Here is a 23013-nt window from a genome sequence, read left to right on the forward strand (position 1 = left end):
TAGCCTAGTGACAAGGAGAAATTTGAGGGCGTTAAAAAATCAATTCATTCAAAGGAACAAACAGCATATGAATCGAGCTGAACTTATCCAAATCCTAAACGTAAAGAAAACATAAAACATATAATGGTTCTCAACAATATTCAGTCCATGAATCTAGACACGCAATTTTCAAAAACATTGCATTCACACATGCAGGCATATTATATATTGGACCCTGAATGAAACAACAAAACATGCTACACTTCATATGTCGCAAAGGCAACGGCGTTGGCATCACGCTGCTCCGTGCGAAGCCAGCGAACACGTCGCCGGGGACCCGCCCACCTCTTCTCTGTGGACGACGATGGAGGCATCGTGGTGAAGGCACGGAGGACGCCACGAGTCGGCAGCTGAGCACGGACAGCGTAATCGCGGTGGATGGAGCAGGGTCCGTGTCCTGGATAGGGTTGGGGATGGTGTTTGAGATGTGAGGGCGGCTGAGCGGCTGCGGTGGCACAAGTAGGGGCAAACCGCAGGAGCGCGCGGGAGAGATGCGGGACGTGGATGCGAGGGGCGGCCGGACCGAGTAGGACGAAAACTTTTCACTAGTCCAAGTTTTCTGGATCCAATCTATATACGACACATCCAACCTTCCAACTTATATATTGTCAGATGCATGCCGACCATCTCGTTTGTAACCTTAGAAGAGGCCGAGATAGGCGTTTGGCAGCTTAGGGCACCAAAGAGAACTTCACTGAAACAAATAGAATGTCGGAGAGAATCTGTTGGAGTCGAATTCTATCACCATAAACTTTTTCCTTCGTAAATGCCTCTGACTGGTTTAAAAGGACTCCAATGTCTTTGTCCCTACAAGCTGTCACTACTTGACTTATAGCACCCTGTACCACATCTTGCAACACAAATTCAACCATCTCCAGCTCGAAGCAAAACAACCTGTCGAAAATAAATACAAGAGTGAGTAGTACAGTACCATCAGTTTACTACGTCTGAGGGCTGATCAAGAAACAACAAATGAGGCTACAAATAAATACAATAACCTATATAATAGAAATAGAAAAATAAGAAGAGTTGGAAAGAAGTATATATACATACTCGTCAGTTATGTTATCAAGATCAATGTCGGCAAGTATCTTGTCGAGCTGGTGGTGACAATGGTTTGCAACATTGGGGTGTCTCATCTGCTCTTCATTCAAACCCGTGCTCTTCAGTGCTTCTCTCGAGTAAAGCAAACCTGAGAGAGGATTGTTGATAGCATATCTCGTGTAGGAGAAAGGCTTCATCTTTCTTAAGGTCGTCTGCTCCGAGGCTTGCTTCACATGTAGTGCATGCTGCAGCTCCTGGCTGTGAACTTGTATGTAGCAGAATACTCCATCAATGACGGCATTTGTGTTTTATTTTCCATAAGCCGACAGAATACATTCAATGTCCTTTCCATTTCGGTTGTAGAAGCCAAATGTAGCCTTGCCATGTTTGTTTGCCAGCCAGCGCACTGCTGATAATGACGCGAAGGCGTACAAATGATTCATGATTCTTCAAAAAGACAAGAGCCATTGCTACTGTCAAAGACTTAACCAACAAGCATCTTATTGAGCACCTCATCTCTACGGAACCCAGTAAGCTTAGTCATGGCGGCATTCCACTCGGAGCACCACCCAAACTGGTCAGCACTAAATATAGGAGGAATGAGTGGGTTTGGGTTGTGAATTATTGCCTTGTTGTCTCCATCAACCCGAGTAAATTTGTCCATGGCCAGCTTATGAACAGTCATATCTTGGGCCACAAAGCACACCCCAATTACATGGCCATAACTATCATTGATGGAACAAGCATTTGCAACCAAGATAACTGGCCCATCATCTGCCCTCGAACTGTGAGTTTTCATTTCAAGTCGAACCTCCTTCTCTTCTTTGCCTGTTATATCAGTGAAATGTTATATAAAGGAAATGGTCAAAACCACTAATTATCAAGTATATTTTTTTTCAATGGGATCAAATAATTAAGGCATGCATAATAAAGAATTGAAGATCAAATGTAGCAGTTAAAACAGCTGAATAAGCATAAAACTAAAAACAGCCGAATAGTAAAATACTGAAATGGCTAGAAAAAAAATAATATACATACCATCCAGAGCCAAGTATAGCATTTTCTGTACAACTGGTAAAGATGATTGCTCTACCAGGGTAAGCATGTGCCTTCCTACAGTCTCCTCCACTATCAATCCTGACAGCTCCACTAACTTAAGGTTCCATCCACTGACCAATCCATTTGCATCGACTGCAAATATTGGAGCAGTTGTTGTTTCCATCAGACGAGACATTTCTTTTGTCACTGTCTGCAATTCAGCAAGCCCATCTTTTTTTAGATAATGGAACAAAGTTCCAGCCTCCTGGCTAAAGCAAACAAGAATCCTTGGCTGACCTGATAGCATTGTTCTGGTTCCTTTCATTGAGTAATCCGTTAACATCTAGAGCCAAGATTAGAGGACTTGTTGCTTCCACCATATGAACCATTCACTTGTAACCATGTGCAATTTGTCAAGACAATCAAGTTTGATGTCATCAATCTGCTGGTTATCTAAACCAGCTGCCCCGGTTGGTTTTGGGTCACCATTCATCCTATCTCAAAATATGAGCTGCAATGAGCAGATGGCATCCATCTCATAGTCATTCCACGACATACTTTTCTATTGAAAAATAGTGTACCTCTGTAACGTAGATCAGGGGGTAAAGAACATCTGTTGGTGTACTTTGGTAGCTAGTGCGCCCGCAGCGACTGGAGATGAAGTGCAGCCGCAGTCCCTACGGCGACGCGAGGTACAACATCCCGGTGGTGGCACTGCAGAGGCGACGGCAGAGTCGGTGGGGCTTCCCGTCGCTGGCAGCACCCTTCTTTAGATCGGATTAGTGTTTCTCTACAGGTGATTACGGCGGCTCAGGTCAACCTCGTCATTAGAGCCCTGGTCCCCACACCTCTCTTTATAGTGCTGTGCGACAGGGGCCCACCAACCATATTAGGGTTGGGCGCCCCCGATCAGGGCGCAGATCCAAGGGCCCAATAGGCCGTTGAGCCTATTGGTGGAGATCAACTAACATTCCCCCCCTTGATCTCACTACCATTTTTCAATTTCATATCATTTACTTTTGTTCATTCCATTACAGATTAGCGCATAGAGCATGTTTCATCGTCACGGTCAATTGCCGATAGATTTAACAGCTACAACACAGCACTATGTTCTTAAATAGATACTTAACTTTGGGCCTTCTTTTGTCCAGGAATTATAGGCTTTCCCTTAAACTCATGCTAGCTACATGTTCTATGAACACGTTGGGTGGTAAACCTTTTGTAAGCGGATCCACGAGCATCTTTTCGGCACTTATATGCTCAAGACTTATGACATGATCTCGAACTTTATCTTTCACAACATAATACTTTATGTCAATGTGTTTGACAGCACCATTTGACTTATTGTTATGAGCATACTGTACTGCCGGATTATTATCGCACTATAACTTGAGTGGTCTATAGATATCGTTAACCACCTTCAAACCGGGTATGAACTTCTTTAGCCAGTTCACCTGCCCTGTTGCCTCATAACACGCTGCAAACTCAGCATACATTGTGGACGATGTAGTGACGGTTTGCTTTGAGCTTTTCCATGAAATAGCTCCCCCTGCGAGAGTGAATACATATCCAGACGTGGATTTTATATCATCTCCCGCATAATCAGAATCTGAATATTCCACTATATGGAGTGAATCAGATCTTCTATACGTCATCATGAGGCTTTTCGTTCCTTGCAAATAATGCAAGACTTTCTTTACTAATTTTTAGTATTCTGTTCTAGGATTGCTCTAGAATTTGCCAAGTAACCCGATAACAAATGCCAAGTCAGGGCGCGTACATACTTAAGCATATTGCAAGCTTCCAACAACTAAAGCATATGGAACCTCTTTCATTTGATCGATCTCATATTAGTTCCTAGGGCATTGAAAATCCCCATATCTGTCACCCTTGACTATAAGAGCAGGTGAGAGACTACATTTGTGCATACTGAATTTCTTTAAGATCCTTTCTATGTATGCCTTTTGTGACAGTCCTAATACTTCTTTACTTCTATCTCGGTGAATCTCGATCCCTAGAACAAACGAAGCTTCACCAAGATCTTTCATATCAAATTTTGAGGACAAAAACTTTTTTGTCTACAGTAGTAGATTGACATCACTACTAGCAAGTAAGATATCATCCATATACAGGACAAGGAAGATAAACTTCCCATTCTTAAACTTTGCATAAATACAATTGTCCTCTATATTCTCTTTAAACCCAAAATTCCTTATTGTCTGATCAAACTTCAAGTACCACTGTCTTGAAGCTTATTTTAATCCATAAATGAATTTCTTTAGGTGGCATCCCATTTGTTCTTTTTCTTTCAGGACGAAACCGTTCGGTTGTGCCATGTAAACATTTTTCTCCAAGTCCCCGTTGAGAAATATCGTCTTTACATCCATCTGATATAATTCTAAATCGTAATGTGCCACTTATGCCATTATGATTATGAAGGAATCCTTACATGAGACTGAAGAAAAGATCTCATTGTAATCAATCCCTTCTCTTTGCGTAAAGCCTTTTGCCACAAGTCGCGCTTTATATCTCTCTATATTCCCTTGAGAGTCAAGTTTTGTTTTGTAGACCCATTTACAGCCTACTGTTTTAGCTCCTTTAGAAATTATTTCCAAGTCCCAAACTTTATTGGTATTCATAGATTTCATTTCATCTTCCATAGCCACAATCCACTTTGATGAATGATCATTTCTCATGGCTTCTTCAAATGAGGTGGGATCATCCTCCATTTGAAATTCCTTAGCATTGTATACTTCATAGTCAGCAAGAATATCTGATTTTCTAACTCTTTGAGACCTTCTAGGGGCCTCCACATTTGGTACATCTTCTGTTTGAGGCTGTTGTTGCTCTCCTTCATGTGTGGCAATAGGTTCTACAGGATCCTAAAGAACAGGTTCCTCATCATCATTCATTGTTGCCACAAGCGGAATAACAACACGTGCTGGCACCACAGTATCTTGCACTGTCGGTGCAGTGACAACAGGTAGTGAGAAAAATGGCTCATAAATCATAGGAGTGGGCACATACACCCGCTTCTCTTCAAGGTCCATTTCTTGAGCTACCATGCTCCCCCTCATCATTTCATCCTCTAGGAAGACAGCGTGTCTCGTTTCCATAAACTTTGTATGTCTGTCTGGATAGTGGAAATGAAAACCTTTTGACTTTTCTGGGTAGCCAATGAAATGGCAACTTACTATTTTGGGATCTAGTTTTCTAATATTTAGGTTAAATACTTTAGCCTCAGTAGGACTCCCCTACACACGTAAGTGGTTTAGTGAGGGTACTCTTCCTGTCCATAACTCATACGTTGTTTAGGCACCGACTTACTTGTTACTCTATTGAGAATATGAATGATGGTTTTTAACGCCTTCATCCACAGGCTCAACGGTAAGGTGGAGTAACTTATCATACTGCGCACCATGTCCATCAGGGTATGATTCCATCTTTCAGCTACTCCATTTTGCTGAGGTTCGCCCGGTATAGAATACTGGGCTACTATGCCATTCTCCTGTAAGAATCTTGCAAAAGGTCTAGGAATTTGGCCATATGGAGTATGCCGACCGTAGTACTCCCCCCCACGGTCGGACCTGACTATCTTAATCTTTAAATTGTGTTGGTTTCCAACTTCTACCTTAAATATCTTAAATTTATCCAATGCTTCTGTTCTTTCTTTGATTGGATAAATATAACCATAATGGGAGTAATCATCTGTGAATGTTATGAATGAATCATAACCATCCACACTCTTTACAGAAAATTAACCACAGATGTCTGTGTGAATAATCTGTAAAATTCCTACGCTTCGCTTGGCATCTTTCTTAATTTTCTTTACATACTTTCCTTTTATGCATTCTTTGCATTGTTCTAAATCTGAGAGCTTTAATGGAGGAAGAATATTATTCTTAACTAGTTTTTCTATTCTCCTCTCAAAAGATGGCATAAACGACAGTGCCATAATTTCGACGACGCATCATGAGCTATCTTATGCCATCATTTCTAGAGTAACTCTATGTCACCAGCTGCTTTATCAGCTGGGTAGCATATATCTTTGAAAAGCTAGTGAACTAACTCTTTATTCTATTGGGGTACTCGGTGACCGTGTCACACTCTGGGATTGAGCCCACAATTGCAGACTCAATTATGTTCTTTATCACAGCCAAACATTTTTTGTTGACAGTGACCCACTTCCTATGCTCAAGGTCATAGGACATCTTTTAGGATTCAAAATCTCTCTCTTTAGTTGCCCAAGCGGCATCAGCCTCGTTTGTCTCCCTCACCAGTGCCACAAGCTCAGTGGGACACGGTGAGGTGACTACCCAGTCCATCTCAGCCAACATGAAAGTTCAATCTTTTTCTTCCACTCCATGTAGTTGTCATCTTTGAGAGTGGGGATCTCCAACAATTGCATGTCTTGATTCCAACATTGGTCAAAATTAAAACATACAACTATTCTTTTACACTAATTCTACATCATCATTGGACAGAAATAGAATTAATGCATAAAATCATTAAAATTACGATATTGTTATTAACAACGTTGGTCAGAAAATAACAACATCATAATCATGTCAAAATCACTAATTCTACATCACCGTTAGGCAGAAATAGAATTAATGCATAAAATCACTAAAATTACGATATTGTTATTAACAACGTTGGTCAGAAAATAATAACATCATAATCATGTCAAAATCTCTTTTTCTCCAATTAAATATCACATTGGTTCAAAATAATTGGAGAATAAACAATTTTTTTAGCAGCGAAAACATGAAAAATTTATTATCTATGTTTCAGAAGCATTAATCTTTTCTCAAATATTCTCTAAAAAATTATCCTGTTGGTTCCAATTTTAACAGAGATATTAAACTAGACAATTCATTGAAATTTGCTTCTGAAAATTAAATAAACTTCAAATCTTTTCATGTTATTCATTCTGGCCTGGCTTGCTGCAACAGTAAAACGGCCCAGCAAGCCAGCATAGTGCCCGGTCTAGCGACGCAGCAGCAGCACGCAGCAGTGCGCGCGGCCCATTTGCGCAGCGCGGCCTAGCAACGCGCCAGCGCAGCCCAGGCCAATTCGTGCGCGCGTCCGCTCATGGCGCCTCCCCCGCGCCAAGGCCACAACCTGGGCCTGGGCCGGGAAAGTTCCTCCCCGCCTGGGTTGATTCTGGTCCGACGCGCTCTTAGTCGTCCATCCAAATCCAATGACCAGGCATCATCTTCGGGAGATCAAAACCCCTGGCCGGCCCGTGCCCTCCAAACCCTAACTCATTCTCATTCTCTGCCTCTCTCTCTCTTCGCTCTCTCACGCCGAGTCGACGCCGAGCAAGAGCGAGCGATGACGACAGAGCCATGGCACCGTCACCGGCCCCCTCGCCGGCGTGCACGCTCCCCAGCGGGTGAGCGCGCCGCCGTCGAGCGGCCTAGCCACAACGCCCCTTGGCCGAGCCCGGGCGAAACAGCTCCCCGGCTCGACCTTCTTCTCCCACTCCGGCGAAGGGTCAGCCCGACGCACGGCGAGGTAGGTCCCTTTCCTCTTCTTCCCCATCGCCTTCTTCTTTTGAATTTGGATTCTACTTCTCTTATCCGAACCGGTGTTGGGGTTTAGGGTTTAGATCTAGGGTTAGGGTTCAGAATCCGACCCACTGTTCTTCTTCCTTAGAGGGTCTTCACAGGTTTAGGGGCTTTGATTCTCTTCTAGGCTGAATGCATCTTCTTTTGTTCTTTCCTTCACCCAATTAGGGTTAGAGTTAGGGAACCCCTTCTGTCTGCTAAGATCCAAAATAATCTAATTCATTATTTCCTTTTCTAATCGTTTCTAGCCCCTGCCGGAATCCACCCTTATTCTTCTCTTCTCATATTCGAACGAGGTCTGTTCTTTTCTTGCCGCGCGCCAGCGTGGACGGCGGTGCGGCACCTTTTCCCACGCGGTGGCGGTGGTGACCGGCAGTCAGTGACGTCTGCCACCGTCTTGTTCTCTTTTCTATTTTCTTTTACCCGGTTAGGGTTAGGGTTTCAATCCGAAACGGATCGAACCCTTGTTCTTTTTTTGATTTCTTTTCAATGCTCTACCCCATACTAGATCTACACGCTGTTAACCTGGCTTTGATACCATTGTTGAAAAACAGTGTACCTTTGTAACGTATATTGGGGGTAAAGAACATTTGTTGGTGTACCTTGGTAGCTAGTGCGTCCGCAGCGACCGGAGATGAAGTGCAGTCGCAGTCCCTACGGCGATGCGAGGTACAGCGTTCCGGTGGTGGCACTGCAGAGGCGACGACGGAGTCGGTGGGGCTTCCCATCGCTGGCAGCACCCTTCTTTAGATCAGATTAGTGTTTCTCTGTAGGTGGTTATGGCGGCTTAGGTCAACCTCGTCATTAGAGCCCTGATACCCACACCTCTTTTTATAGTGCTGTGCGACAGGGGCCCACCAACCTATTGGTGGAGATCAACTAACATTTTCATCTTAACAACCTCGAGGAATGCCATGAACGTCAACCTAGGGTGCATTCTTCTGCTATCATCCTGGTCAGATGGATCATGCTTTGCACCACCCCATTTGATATCAGCAGCTGTATGTGACCTAAACCAGAAAACAATATCATTTGGGCCAATCTTAGCCATTGCCATTCTACAAATCTTGTCACCAAGGGAAGCTGCTCCTGGATATCCAGCATCAACAAGGCTATCAGTACTCAAACCGGTGGAATCCATATGAACCTCTGATAGCCACGAGGCTATATCACGTATCTGAGGCTCCGTTGGAGTTATGCATAGCCGCCATACTCTGTCACCATGCAAAAGAGCAGCACCATCACATTTAACAAGGTCCATGATATTTGGACTCCCAGATATGATGCTCAGCGGAGATGCTTCATGGAACAACATATCAGAGAGCTTTGTCTGTACATCAAGTATGCTTTTCTCTCGTATCTGCTTCTCCAACAGAAATTCGTTGTTCACATGGACAACGAATACTTCTACCAGGAACTAACACGCGTTCCATACTAGAAAGGGGATATATCTAGCAGGGCTCCCATTGTGGCAAAGAAGGAGACCCCATAGTCTCCTACTCTTGAGTTCTTTTGGAGGTTCTTCAGGCTTGACATCATCACCCTCTCTATTTCCATTTATTACTACAGCCAGGACAAGTGATGCAATTGAGTTCATGTTCTCCATATACTCAAGGTGACAACTATGTGGAGTTCTAAGAGTTGAGCCGGCCAGACTTATATCAAAGGGGAGTCCTTTAGCTTCTATTGTCTTCACAGAATTTGCTCGACAATCATAAACTATTCGTACTTTGTTCTTTTTTGGAAAGAAACCTAGCAGCTTCAGGGATATCAGTGGCCGGATAGTGAAGACCAAGATAAGGCTCAAGACCAGGTTTTGTGACCTCCGCAATGACCTCACCATGGTCATCTTCATGGAACATGTAAGCCATGACCCTATCATAACCGGTAAGGTCAAAAACTTCCTTAACCACAATATTGCATATGATCTGCGTGCTTCCTCCTGGTAGTGTAGTGACTGCATCTTGGAGACTGCTTTGGCAGCACGCTTGTAATTAAGACTGTGAAGTCCTAGTGGCAATGAAAGCGAATTTAGTATGCTTCACAGGCTCAAAGTCTACCACACCAGACAATCGATAGACCTATGAACAATGGCATACATTTGCTTGCTTGAGGTCATGCATTGAACTATGATAAGATTGAGCAAAGAAACGTCATCCAATTTGAGTGCCTTATGAAGTGCAGCGACACTAGGACCAGAGAAAATGGACTCAACATTGGTGCCAATCTGTATCTTTGGAGCATCGTCATCAACAGTTGGTACTACAGAATTGATTGCCATCAACATTTCAGGTGCATTCTCACTGAATGCAATTATATTGAAGCTCTTCTCATCAAGGACCAACAAGCAACCAAATGGTTGGATTAGTTTGGCTCTCTGAATTTGCTGCAAGTATGATATGACCTTCTCCGGATGCCCAAGCTGTTCAGGTTGGCTTTGTGTGGTCCGTTGTGCTTTAATCAACTTAAAGTTGTCATAGGAATTACCGGATTCTTCATATTCTGCAAGTTTAGAATCAAAGGTTGTTTGTGATAACATCCTTGCATGTGACCTCTCTTGGGTCTTGCTAGGAGAACTATGACTGGACCTCTGACTAGGCTTTGAGTAAGACATTATAGTCGTATCTTTTGGATGACGCTCCTTCTGTACAGTTACATGATTAGTGGAATAATTATCAGTAAAATGGTAAGTTGTAGCAAAATGCATGTGGTTTGTAGGTACATTAGATTTACTTAATGTGCTGAATGAATCTTCCATTAAAATAATATCCTACTATTATTAATTACAGGCCCCAACAGAGGCATAAGATAAGTCCTAGACATTCTCACAATAATTAAAAACTTCCACAACCATGAAATTAAATAACCATATGCTATGTTTCACCATGTATACTGAGTAAACATGTATTTATTTGTATAAATATTTATTTTAATAGCTTATGAAGGATGGAAAAATATTCACTTAACAAACCATAAATCAATCACACTGACAATTCACTTCAATTTATACACCATTATAATCAATGTCTTAAGTTGTTATTTTAAATTAGTTTATAAGTTTTGAATGAAATATTATGTCATATCAATATTAGTAATTTAATTTTAAGCCCTCTATGATATATAAAATAATACTACAAACATATAATACCATGATACAACAAATTCAAAGCGTTCAATGCTCGGGTACAAATTGAGTTTTAAATTAACATGTGAAAAACAAAACTACTAGGACCTGAACTCTTTTTAATAAAACAAATAAATTTTGAATAACAAATAAAAATCATTTGAGTTTCTACTTAACAACTAAATACACATCTAAGTTACAAGAAAGGGATGCAACAAAAGTTTATATATCTTAGGTTTCAACAAAATATATCATGGTAGAAAAGAGGTAAATACAAGAAATTCTAACCAGAGGTCCCCAATAGAGCCTCCGTGTTAATCGTCATGAATTGTTTAAATAACCTAGAGCATATATATGTTCCTATGTTACCCAATTCTATAAGTATTAACATATTAAGATTTGATTAAAGCAAAATATATGCATCGTGCCAGCATGTATGAGTGATAAATATATATGTATGTTACATCACATAAAATATTTCCTTAATAACTCATTTGTTAATAAATTGTTTAAAACCATATTAGTAACCATGACATATAATTTATATAGGTTGTTTCAGATATATTTATATATTTTAACTAAAATATTTGATCACAATTGATAGTAGTAGTTGTGGATGTATTATATTTTCTAAACAAATACCCACCTCTCCTATTGCACAAAACAGCATAAAGTAACCTACGACTCTATATTTAAACTATCCACCCATGCCATCAAGAAACATGATCTAAAATACACCTAAATTTGCATCTAATTACCCACATCCTCCTAATATGATAGATAATTTATGTATACCAGCAAAAGGGCCTCTAGCCTAGTGGTTAGAGCACCTCAATAGCCTTCAGTAGGCTCGGGTTCGACTCCCAATAAGAGCGAATTAAAAAGGTCTAAAATAAAAAAAATTAAAAATAGGTTGCTATTTCCCCTGCTGACTTCGGTCAAAAATTTATGTATACCAATTTTCTTATAACTATTAGAAAAATTAAGTATCTTGTTGAAACTATATCTAAATCATAAACACTTATATTACAAAAAATATTTAAACAACTATATAGCATATATATGTTTCTACGTTACCCACCTCTATAAGTATTAATATATTAATATTTGATTAAAGTAAACATACATACATGTTATGTTTCATCATATAAAAATATTTCCTTAACAACTGATATATTAATGATACTTATAACTTGTTTAAAACTATATTAGTAACTATGAAATATAACTTATATAGGTTGTTACTTCAGATATATTTATATATTTTAATTAAAATGTTTGACATGTCTATATTGATAGTATTATCATACCTGCACATATATCGTTCATAGAAAAATTCAATCATCTTAAGAAGTTTGGGAGACCATGAGTGGTTATAGTCCTCGTCCTTTAATATTACTTAAGCATAAAAAGTCGATCATTATAAGGATAACTATTAAAATTTTCTTGAGGTTAGCACTGCTACCCAATTTCGAGGTCTCAGCTCTTAGTTGTATCACTTATCTTAGGTGACATGGTGTAGGTTACAAATGACTTCTTAGGCTATTAACTATTGTAGTATTTAAGAGTGTACACTAGCTACGGCCTAAATTCTTATTTTAAAAGCACAAAAAGATGAGTTAATAAAAGATACAATTAGCTTAATTAAGAGTTTTAACTTGAGGACAAAAAAGTCAATAGTAGTGTATAAAAATAAAAACTCAAAATTTAGATTCACTACTTCATAAGATATATGATGCAACAAGGGCCACCAAAGTTAATCTCAAAATGTCAAACGAATTCCATATTTAAAATATACAGAGGCCCCATGCAAAAAATAGAATATCTATTGTCCCTTGTAAAAAAGTAATTAATAAAATTATGATAACTAGATATAGATTAATATCTATTATTTTAGAAAATAAACAAAGAGAAAAACATATAAAATAAATTCAATGATTCTTTATTAGTCAGATGTATAAACCAATAACTAATACTATATATCTCTTAAAATTCTAGCCCATGGGAGAGCACGGATTGATGGACAAGTAGTGACTAACTAAGACCCTGTTGAGATACCTCTCCTGATTATAATAACAAGATTGTATAATCAAATTTTGATCCAAACATATTCATTATATGATGGATTATTATAATCAAAACTCTTGATTACCATAATCACATAATCCATATCAGATCAAGTTATAGGGGATTATTGATGCTGAAATTCTAACTTGCTCCCAAGTGATTGTCCAACTTAGGAAACTATAAAGGATAAGATAGGAATTTCTCACTTTAACAAACCATAATCAATCATCATAGTCTAGTGACCCAAAACACTCTAATTATTAAAAATCCATAATCCTGACTATAACAATCACTACCCTAGATCTGGACATCACTACCGGTTCAAAAACCCACTTCACTACTAGATTTTGAACCGACAGTGGCATACCGGTAGTGATGGGGGGTTGACATCACTGCCGGTCCTTAAAAACCGACACTGATCTACAGGAAATAGTGTTGGTTCCTGGCTCCACCCAGCAGTGTCTAGTTGAACAACACTGCCGATTTGTAGTGCCAACCGACAGTGACGGTTGCTTCAAGAGTGTCGGTTCTTGGCTCAAGTCAGCATTGTTGAGCAAGCCTACACTGTCGGTTCATGGATCAAACCGACAATGTTATAGTAAATATCAGTGTCGGTTCATGGATCAAACTGGCAGTGTTCTCGTAACTATCAGTGTCGGTTCATGGTTCAAGCCAGCAGTGTTGAGCAAGCCAACACTGTCGGTTTCCTTCTAACCGACAGTGATGGTTACGAAAACACTGCCGGTTTGTTGCTAACCGGTGGTGATGGCCCATTCGTATTTTATTGTTTTATAATTTATTTTAATTTATATTTTTCATGGAATCAGGTTTCGCTTTATATACGCTACGTAGACGACATGTCCATCAATATTAAACATTACAAATGTTACGATTACAATTCAAATGTTCTTATCCACATCTCGATCCCTCAAAATAAAAAAGAAATGTTCTTGGACTTCACACATGCTTCTCGGACTTCCTACAATAATCTAGCGAGCCGCTCTGGGCCATACTGGTCCTTGTACTTCACGGATTGTGCAATGGAAAATACTCCATCTTTTTCCAATACCTCGGCTAAGATGAATTTTGCCAGCTCCGATTGTAGTGCGACGATCTCCATATCTACCAGCCTTTCGTGCTTAAATTTCTTGCGCTGTCGTTCAAAAAAGATGATATCCAAAGAGGAATAGTAAATCATTTTATTGAATTATTAACAGACATAAATGAAATGGAGATTATACACACCAACTTAACGGCTTCTTCCGATTTCCCACCGATGTAGCGAAGCATTGCCCACACTACATAAAACCTACATTCATTGTTTCTCGCCGGCTGTGATAGGTACTTCCCCTCTATTTCGACAACCTTGAATGGGACCGGCGTCCCACCGATATGTCTTTTTCGGACACTGAGCAACATTAAAAGGAGAAACATTAGAAAGCGGTAAGTGTGATTAGAAAACAATAGTTATTAGGATTGCTTACTAATTCAGCACTGCCACCAGTGCATCCAGATGATGAAATGGTTTTTTCTTTGAGTCCCACACCTCGAGTAGATTTTTGGCAAGATTAACACAAATGAAGACGAAATGGTTGCTGCAATCACAAAATCCTAATTATCGAATAATCTTAACAAAAAAAGAAGCATAAAATTAAAAGCTGAGAACACATACTCGCAGTTGTAGGCTAGAAGTATGTGGGTTTTGTTTATCGTGAATTCGTCGAAAACAACAATCAATCTTTGTTTCAGGTCTTCCACGTCATATCTATAGAGGCCTAGACATGTCCTCTTGACTCGTATGGGGTCCAAGAAGCCTATGTAATCCCATTTGCTTTTTAGAATGCAAAATTTTGCTATACACCTACATAAAATCATGGGAAGTGCTCAAAAGTTAATAATTTGTGTCTCAAGAGAGTAGTTAATTGTAATATCGTGCGTGTAGGGTACTTACATAGTCCATAGCATCAACATTTGAACATCGAGAGAGCGTTTCTGGTATAGCTGGAACAAGCACCCCCACTCGACATCGAACTTCTCTTCTTTAGGATATTGGAAAACATGTGGCGAACGGATAATAACCTCAAAACTAAAGTCGTCCATCTCTGTTGCTTGAGCCATGTAATATTCATGTAACTGGCGCATATATGTTGTCAGATTTTTATACTCATGATAGGGAACCAGAAGATTGCCTCTTTCATACTTCATTGTCGGTGTTCCCATCCCTTGTACATCATAATAGATGTTCACGGCCTCTTCCATGGTTGAATCAGGGTTGTCTTCGACTAACTTCATAATGTTCCTTAAATCTTTATTGTGTATTTCTTCGTCTCTTGTTTAGCGTATTTATTCTGTGTTTGCCTTTCGAATTCAGACTTCAACAAAAACAGAGGCAGTGAGGCACATAGATTGAAGAAACTAACACAATCTTCCTTCGAGATGTGTGCTGTAAATTTGTCTTTCATCAAGGTGATAACGTTGTCACTGAACGACCTTTTTCTTTTATGTTGGTCCACTTTGAGAGCATTAGCGACTGAATCCAAGGTCCTTTTCTGTGACTATGAGGATGTTCTTGATCTTGTTTTGGGCTGAGGTGGAGGAGGAGGAGGACGATGAGAATTCTATTTTCCCGACGCTGATGAAGATGGAGGACGAGTCTCTTTTCTCGAGGCTGATGAAGATGGAGTCAGACGAGGAGGAATTGAAGGAGACCTCTGTCTTCTTGGGGGTGATGGCTCCGGATGAGGAGGGGAGTGATCTCTATTGGGAGATGGTGAGTGATCATCGTGGGTGGGCGAAGACTCACAATCGTCCTCATCATTAGAGGACAATTGATGGTCAAGCTTAATGAAGCGCTTGCGCCAGGTGACTTGAGAGCCCTTGTTTTGACCAAGTTTCGGCCTGTCTTCCGCTATGGGGTACTCAATGGGTATCTTGTTATACTTCTTATCAAGTATTCTGTCAATGGTGACGTGAGCAAACCCCATTGGAATTGGGTGGCCATTAATTGTCCCGTCTCTCGTAGGCCAGGCCTGGCCGAGTGCCACCTTGTCCTTTGTTTATTCCTGACGGATGTACAACCTGACATTGATGGGTTTACTGATGTCGTCCACCGGATGAGGCACATTTGCCTCTTCTTCATCGAGCGGGGTCGATCCGCAGCTGCTGCGACCCCTAAACTATGGGCTAAAGGCACTAGGAGTAGGGTGTTGTGGTACTTCTGACCCCTTGGACAGCAAAATTTGCTCGACTCACGCTTCAACGGTCGCCTCAATCCGTGCTTCCATTCTGTCTTCCATCTCTTTTAGTCTCCTCAAATACTCTATCTCATATTCCACTCTACCCCACGAGTGGCTCCGGTAAGTGTTAGATTCTTGGGGGAATGCTAGTTTCCAAGGAACAACACTGGTTCCTCTAGTGCGACCAGGGTGCTCCTTAGTTCTGAGTGCTTGGGTGAGCATGTCTTTCTCCCTATTAGAAATGCGAGTCCCTTGCCTCACCTCCTCAGTTACCTAGGAGATCCTCTGGATGAGTTCGTTCATGGGTTGATTTGAGAAGCTAAAGCTCCCGTCCTCAGCGTGCCGTACATTTCTTCCCATACAGTATAATACCGATCTAGGCTCCCAATCGGTGGTCTTAACCTGAATGCCTTCCTTAGCAAGGCGATCCATCTTTTGAAGTTCTATTTCAAATTCTGGCATCTTTTTGGCATAGCCACGAGAGCCGAGATGATGAGGATTCATTGCTTTCTGTGAATTCTCCTTATTATTCCTGCTCAGTTCTAAGTACTCCTCGGATAACCAGTATTCCTTGAAATTTTGCCAGAAGTCCTTCTACTTGCTAAACTGTCCACCATCGAAATCTGGCTCTTTATTTTGGAGGACAAAATTCTTGTACAATGTCCCCTTGAAATTCTTGAAGCATGTCTCCATGATTTCTTTTGCTTTTTTCTTGACTAACTCCCTATCATACTCAGCTGGGAAAGTGAAATACTCTAGGATCTTGATATCCCATATGTAATCCTTCTCGCTTTCAGGAACCCTCCACCGGTCATCATCTTTCCCAATCCACTTCCTGTACTTAATCAGGATGAAGTCCCTAACAAGTAACCCGAGGATAGTCTTCTATTTGGTCAAAGCTATAGGCGGTGAGAGTGGATCCCCGAATTCATCAAACTCAGTAATGTGCCAATGTGCATTCCTGCCAACAGGAATCTTTGACACACCTCGCTTGGATCTGGCCTTCCTGCTACCAGAACCCTCTGGCTCCTCAGCGGGTGGAGGCTCCTGCTAGAGACACCAAGTAAGCTATGACCCTCTCAATTGATTAGCATGTGTGGCTACATAGTGACATGATACCAAAGTTACCTGGCCATCTTGGTCATTTTGACCTAGATCGACCAGGCTAGATGGGGTCCATGGTTGCTCATTCTCACCGACCTGATTGACATCGTCACCGTTTGTCGGATCATGCGGCTCTTCCATCCCAGCGATATCAGCCGCTTCTTGTTGCCGATTAGTTCTTTGGCGATGGGGTAATAGGCGACGATGAGTCATGGCTGTGACACGATCATGGTTAGTTTTAGACGTGGACAACTACTAATAGCATATGTTCATATATATATAATATGTTTAATGCAAAGTCTAATAATAAGTCCACATACAACAAAGTCAAATAATAGCATATGTTCACCTAGAACAAATTCATTGTTTGATTGACCACATACAACAAAGTCCACCTACTGTTCTACGAAACTAAGCCTACATCAACTTTCAAATAAGAAAAGCGATGACCATAGCAATAAATAAAAGCATGACATCTTTTCAAGACCAAGGAGCAATTCTCCTAATCTTCACATCTTCGGCAGGTGGCTTCTCTTCGATCTCCAGTGCCAGTGGATGGCTATGGTTTGCATTCATTGGACCATAGTAGGCCGGTTTCCCATGGTTTGCAAGGTAGGCCTGATGACTATAGTAGGCCCTCAAAGCTTCAGCTTCTGTGTTGTACTTTTTGTGCAAATTACCAGGGTAGCGATTGACTTGAGCATAGCAATCTTCCTAGGTTCGATAAATCCCAGGCATGTGACCAATATGCACTACATACCATGCCATGGTTGCCTATACATTTAAGTAAATTAGGCATGTGGTAAGTGGTAATGGTAACTCACTGAACAAGAGTTATTATTCAAGTTATATGGCTAAACTAAATCTATTTAATGTTCTTTATCCTTGACATTCCAAACTAAATCTATTTAAGCAAGAGCAGAAATTCTTATCTAACTCTTACACAAACAGAACACTCCCTACCATCACAAATAAGACGTCCACAGTCATTAACGTGTACCTTTGACGGCTAGTTTCCATTGCTTGCAATAATTACAAAGTACAGAGATATCATAACATTATGCAACTACTATTCGAGATAGATATGCTCATATCATTGTCACATATTCAATCTAACTATGTCAAGAGGTGTTGATGATTAATGTTTAAATACTTAGACTGCACACAGTGCAAAAGGTCACTTAGCTGTGACTCGAGGGAATAACTTGTTGCAACAACATGCAAATAACACCAATGGTTCATAAACAGTTTAGGGCCATGATTACTAGGTCCTCAACAAATTAGTAGGTAGCATAATCTCTTCAGGAAAAAACTAACTGGTTTATGTAATAACATGTACATATAAGGATAGCTAAACCAAGGAGTAACACATGTAACTCAATCGAATATGAATCGACTGCTATTGAGAAGACAACAACCGTGGGGCATTTCATCTAACACTTAGCGGGTAGTGAGCCACGCACTCACCATGGGGGTGGGAAAGCAACTATCCACACGAGCTCCTGAAGGCCTCGGTGGTGCTCCAGCATTGGGCGGTGGATGGCGTGGGGAGTGCTCCGGTGTGGGGCGGTGCATGGGTGTCGATGTCGAAGAAGAGGAGCGCAGGGCTGGGAATGGCATCGCGGGGGGTGGTGGACGGTTGCTCCGGCGTGGGGCGGTGCACGGGCCTCAGCATCAAAGAAGAGGAGCGCGGGCTAGGAACAGCGGCACGGGGAGAGGTGGATGGGTGCTCTTGCATGGGGTGGTGCACGGGCGTCAGCGTCGAAGAAGAGGAGCGCGGGGAATGGTTGGCGCGGGTTGAAATTTGGATAATTTCAACCTGTGGTGGCCTTTTATACCAGACCTCGTCACTACCGATTCTAATTAAAAACCGACAGTGATGGTGGTACATCACTGCCGGTTGTAAGTAGGAATCGATAGTGATGGTGGTACATCACTGCTGGGCCATTCTTTAAACTGACAGTGATTTCTGTGTAGCGGTTACAACATAGGTAACTTATCTTTTCCACTTCTTTCGAATACCTCCAACTGGCTCAACGGTTAAGACCCCGCAACTTAGCCCCCGATACCCGTGTTCAAATTCTAGGCGGCCTAATTTTTTTTGTTTAATTTTATAATTTATTAAGCGGTCTAAAGGTCAAAAAGATAAAATAAATAAACCTTGGCACACATCCTTTACTAGCGCAGCGGTTAAGTGTCTGAACTCTGTAGCCCGAGATCCGAGGTCAAATCCGAGGGCTGGCACAATTTTTTTTTATTTTTTTATATATCGTTGTCGGTTTTCAAAATAAACCGATAGTGATAACAAGCATCACTGTCGGTTTTTTCTCATCACTGCTGGTTTTTTAAAACCGACAATGTTGTTTATATATATTAAAAAATTCTTTTATATACTGAATAAATAGATGCATATGTATTCCTATGTCGAAATGGCTTAAAATTTTTTTAGCAAGCTTGTACACCCAAATTAAGATTCCACACAGGATCTAAGGTTTTTCTAATCATTTTTATTAATTATATTTTTCTGTGTGATGAATGAGACAAAAGAGGGTGATTCATCTTGGACCCAATAGATTTTTTCATCCACCTCCACAAAATTCTTATCCCTAGGGCACATTAGATCCTGCGTAAAAGTTTGGCACTATTCTAGATCTTTTCGTGGGTAGACTCAGTTCAACCTATAATTAAACGGTCTTGTCGCGCGAAAATTCAATTAAACCTCAGAAAGTAGCAAACCATCTCCAGAAAATCCAAAACTTGGTGTTTCCTTCACACGTGGCACGTGCAAGCCTAAGAAAAAGTTTAAGACCAATACAACACAAGAATGCATATGAACCACAGAAACCTTGATAACTTATGTGTATAGTCATAGTTCGATGAAAGAGCACATGTACCTCTGTAAAGCATGTATACTCCGCCTATATCGAAATGGCTTGAATTTTTTGTGGTAAGCATGTACACCCAAATTAAAATCCCACACATGATCTTAGGTTTTTCTAATCATTTTTTTATTAATTATATTTTTTATATGCTGAATTAGACAAAAGAGGGTGAATTTCATCTTGGAACCAATAGATTTTTTCATCCACCTCCACAAAGTTCTTATCCCTAGGGCACATTAGATCTTATGTAAAAGTTTGGCACCATTCTGGATCTTCTCGTGGGTAGACTCAGTTCAAACTATAATTAAATGATCTCGTCGCGTGAAAATTCAATTAAACCTCAGAAAGTAGCAAACCATCTCCGGAAAAATCCAAAACTTGGTGTTTCCTTCACACGTGGCATGTGCAAGCCTAAAAAAACTTTGAGACCAATACAACACCGGAATACATATGAACCACAGAAACCTTGATAATCTATGTGTATAGTCATGGTTCGATGAAAGGGCACATGTACCTCTGTGAAGCATGTATACTCCGCCTATATCAAAATGGCTTGAAAATTTTTACGTAAGCTTGTACACCCAAATTAAGATCCCACACAGGATCTTAGGTTTTCTAATCATTTTTTATTAATTATATTTTTCTGTGTGCTGAATGAGACAAAAGAGGGTGAATTTCATCTTGGACCCAATAGATTTTTTCATCCACCTCCACAAAGTTCTTATCCCTAGAGCACATTAGATCTTGTATAAAAGTTTGGCACCATTCCAGATCTTCTCGGGGGTAGACTCAGTTCAACCTATAATTAAACGGTCTCGTCGCGCGAAAATTCAATTAAACCTCAAAAAGTAGTAAACCATCTCTAAAAAATCCAAAACTTGGTGTTTCCTTCACATGTGGCACGTGCAAGCCTAAGAAAAAGTTTGAGACCAATACAACACCGAAATACAAATGAATCATAGAAACCTTGATAACATATGTGTATAGTCATGGTTCGATGAAAGGGCACATATACCTCTGTGAAGTATGTATACTCCGCCTATGTCGAAATGGCTTAAAAATTTTTTGGCAAGCTTGTACACCCAAATTAAGATTCCACACAGGATCTTAGGTTTTTCTAATCATTTTTTATTAATTATATTTTTTTATGTGCTGAATGAGACAAAAGAGGGTGAATTTCATCTTGGACCCAACAGATTTTTTCATCCACCTCCACAAAATTCTTATCCCTAGGGCACATTAGATCCTATGTAAAATTTGGCACCATTCTAGATCTTTTCGTGGGAAGACTCAGTTCAGTCTATAATTAAACGGTCTCGTCGCGCGGAAATTCAATTAAACCTCAAAAAGTAGCAAACCATCTCCGAAAAATCCAAAACTTGGTGTTTCCTTCACACGTGGCACGTGCAAGCTTAAGAAAAAATTTAAGACCAATACAACACCAGAATGCATAAGAACCATAGAAACCTTAATAACCTTTGTGTATAGTCATGGTTCGATGAAAGACCACATGTATCTCTGTGAAGCATGTATACTCCGTCTATGTCGAAATAGCTTGAAATTTTTTTGGTAAGCTTGTACACCCAAATTAGGATCCCACACATGATCTTAGGTTTTTCTAATCAATTTTTTAGTAATTATATTTTTCTGTGTGATGAATGAGACAAAAGAGGGTGATTCGTCTTGGACCCAATAGATTTTTTTCATCCACCTCTACAAAATTCTTATCCCTAGGGCACATTAGATTCTGCGTAAAAGTTTGACACCATTCTGGATCTTTTCGTGGGTACACTCAGTTCAACCTATAATTAAACGGTCTTGTCGCGCGGAAATTCAATTAAACCTCAGAAAGTAGCAAACCATCTCCAGAAAATTCAAAACTTGGTATTTCCTTCACACGTGGCACGTGCAAGCCTAAGAAAAAGTTTAAGACCAATACAACTCAAGAATGCATATGAATCACAGAAACCTTGATAACCTATGTGTATAGTCATGGTTCGATGAAAGAGCATATGTACCTCTGTGAAGCAAGTATACTCCGCATATGTCGAAATGACTTGAAATTTTTGTGGTAAGCATGTACACCCAAATTAAGATCCCACATATGATCTTAGGTTTCCTAATTATTTTTTTATTAATTATATTTTTTATGTGCTGAATGAGACAAAAGAGGGTGAATTTCATCTTGGACCCAATAGATTTTTTCATCCACCTCCACAAAGTTCTTATCCCCAGGGCACATTAGATCCTATGTAAAAGTTTGGCACCATTTCAGATGTTCTCGTGGGTAGACTCAGTTCAACCTATAATTAAACGGTCTCGTCGCGCGAAAATTCAATTAAACCTCATAAAGTAGCAAACCATCTCTGTAAAAATCCAAAACTTGGTGTTTCCTTCACACGTGGCACGTGCAAGTCTAAAAAAAGTTTGAGACCAATACAACACCGGAATACATATGAACCGCAGAAACCTTGATAATCTAAGTGTATAGTCATGGTTCGATGAAAGGGCACATGTACCTCTGTGAAGCATGTATACTCCGCCTATGTCGAAATGGCTTGAAATTTTTTTGGCAAGCTTGTACACCCAAATTAAGATCCCACACAGGATCTTAGGTTTTTCTAATCATTTTTTTATTAATTATATTTTTCTGTGTGCTGAATGAGACAAAAGAGGGTGAATTTCATCTTGGACCTAATAGATTTTTTCATCCACCTCCACAAAGTTCTTATCCCTAGGGCATATTAGATCTTGTATAAAAGTTTGGCACCATTCTAGATCTTCTCATGGGTAGACTCAGTTCAACCTATAATTGAACGGTCTCGTCGCGCGAAAATTCAATTAAATCTCATAAAGTAGCAAACCATCTCCGAAAAATCCAAAATTTGCTGTTTCCTTCACACGTG

General features: G+C 40.3%; 1 pseudogene; it reads right to left on the reverse strand.

The window, feature by feature from the left end:
- Positions 1-710: 710 nt before the first annotated feature.
- On the reverse strand, positions 711-10308 carry LOC136480102 (phytochrome a-like; annotated as a pseudogene).
- Between the last annotated feature and the right edge of the window lie 12705 nt (positions 10309-23013).

The sequence above is a fragment of the Miscanthus floridulus genome, chromosome 9, assembly GCF_019320115.1.
Source record: "Miscanthus floridulus cultivar M001 chromosome 9, ASM1932011v1, whole genome shotgun sequence".
NCBI classification, from domain to species: Eukaryota; Viridiplantae; Streptophyta; class Magnoliopsida; order Poales; family Poaceae; genus Miscanthus; species Miscanthus floridulus.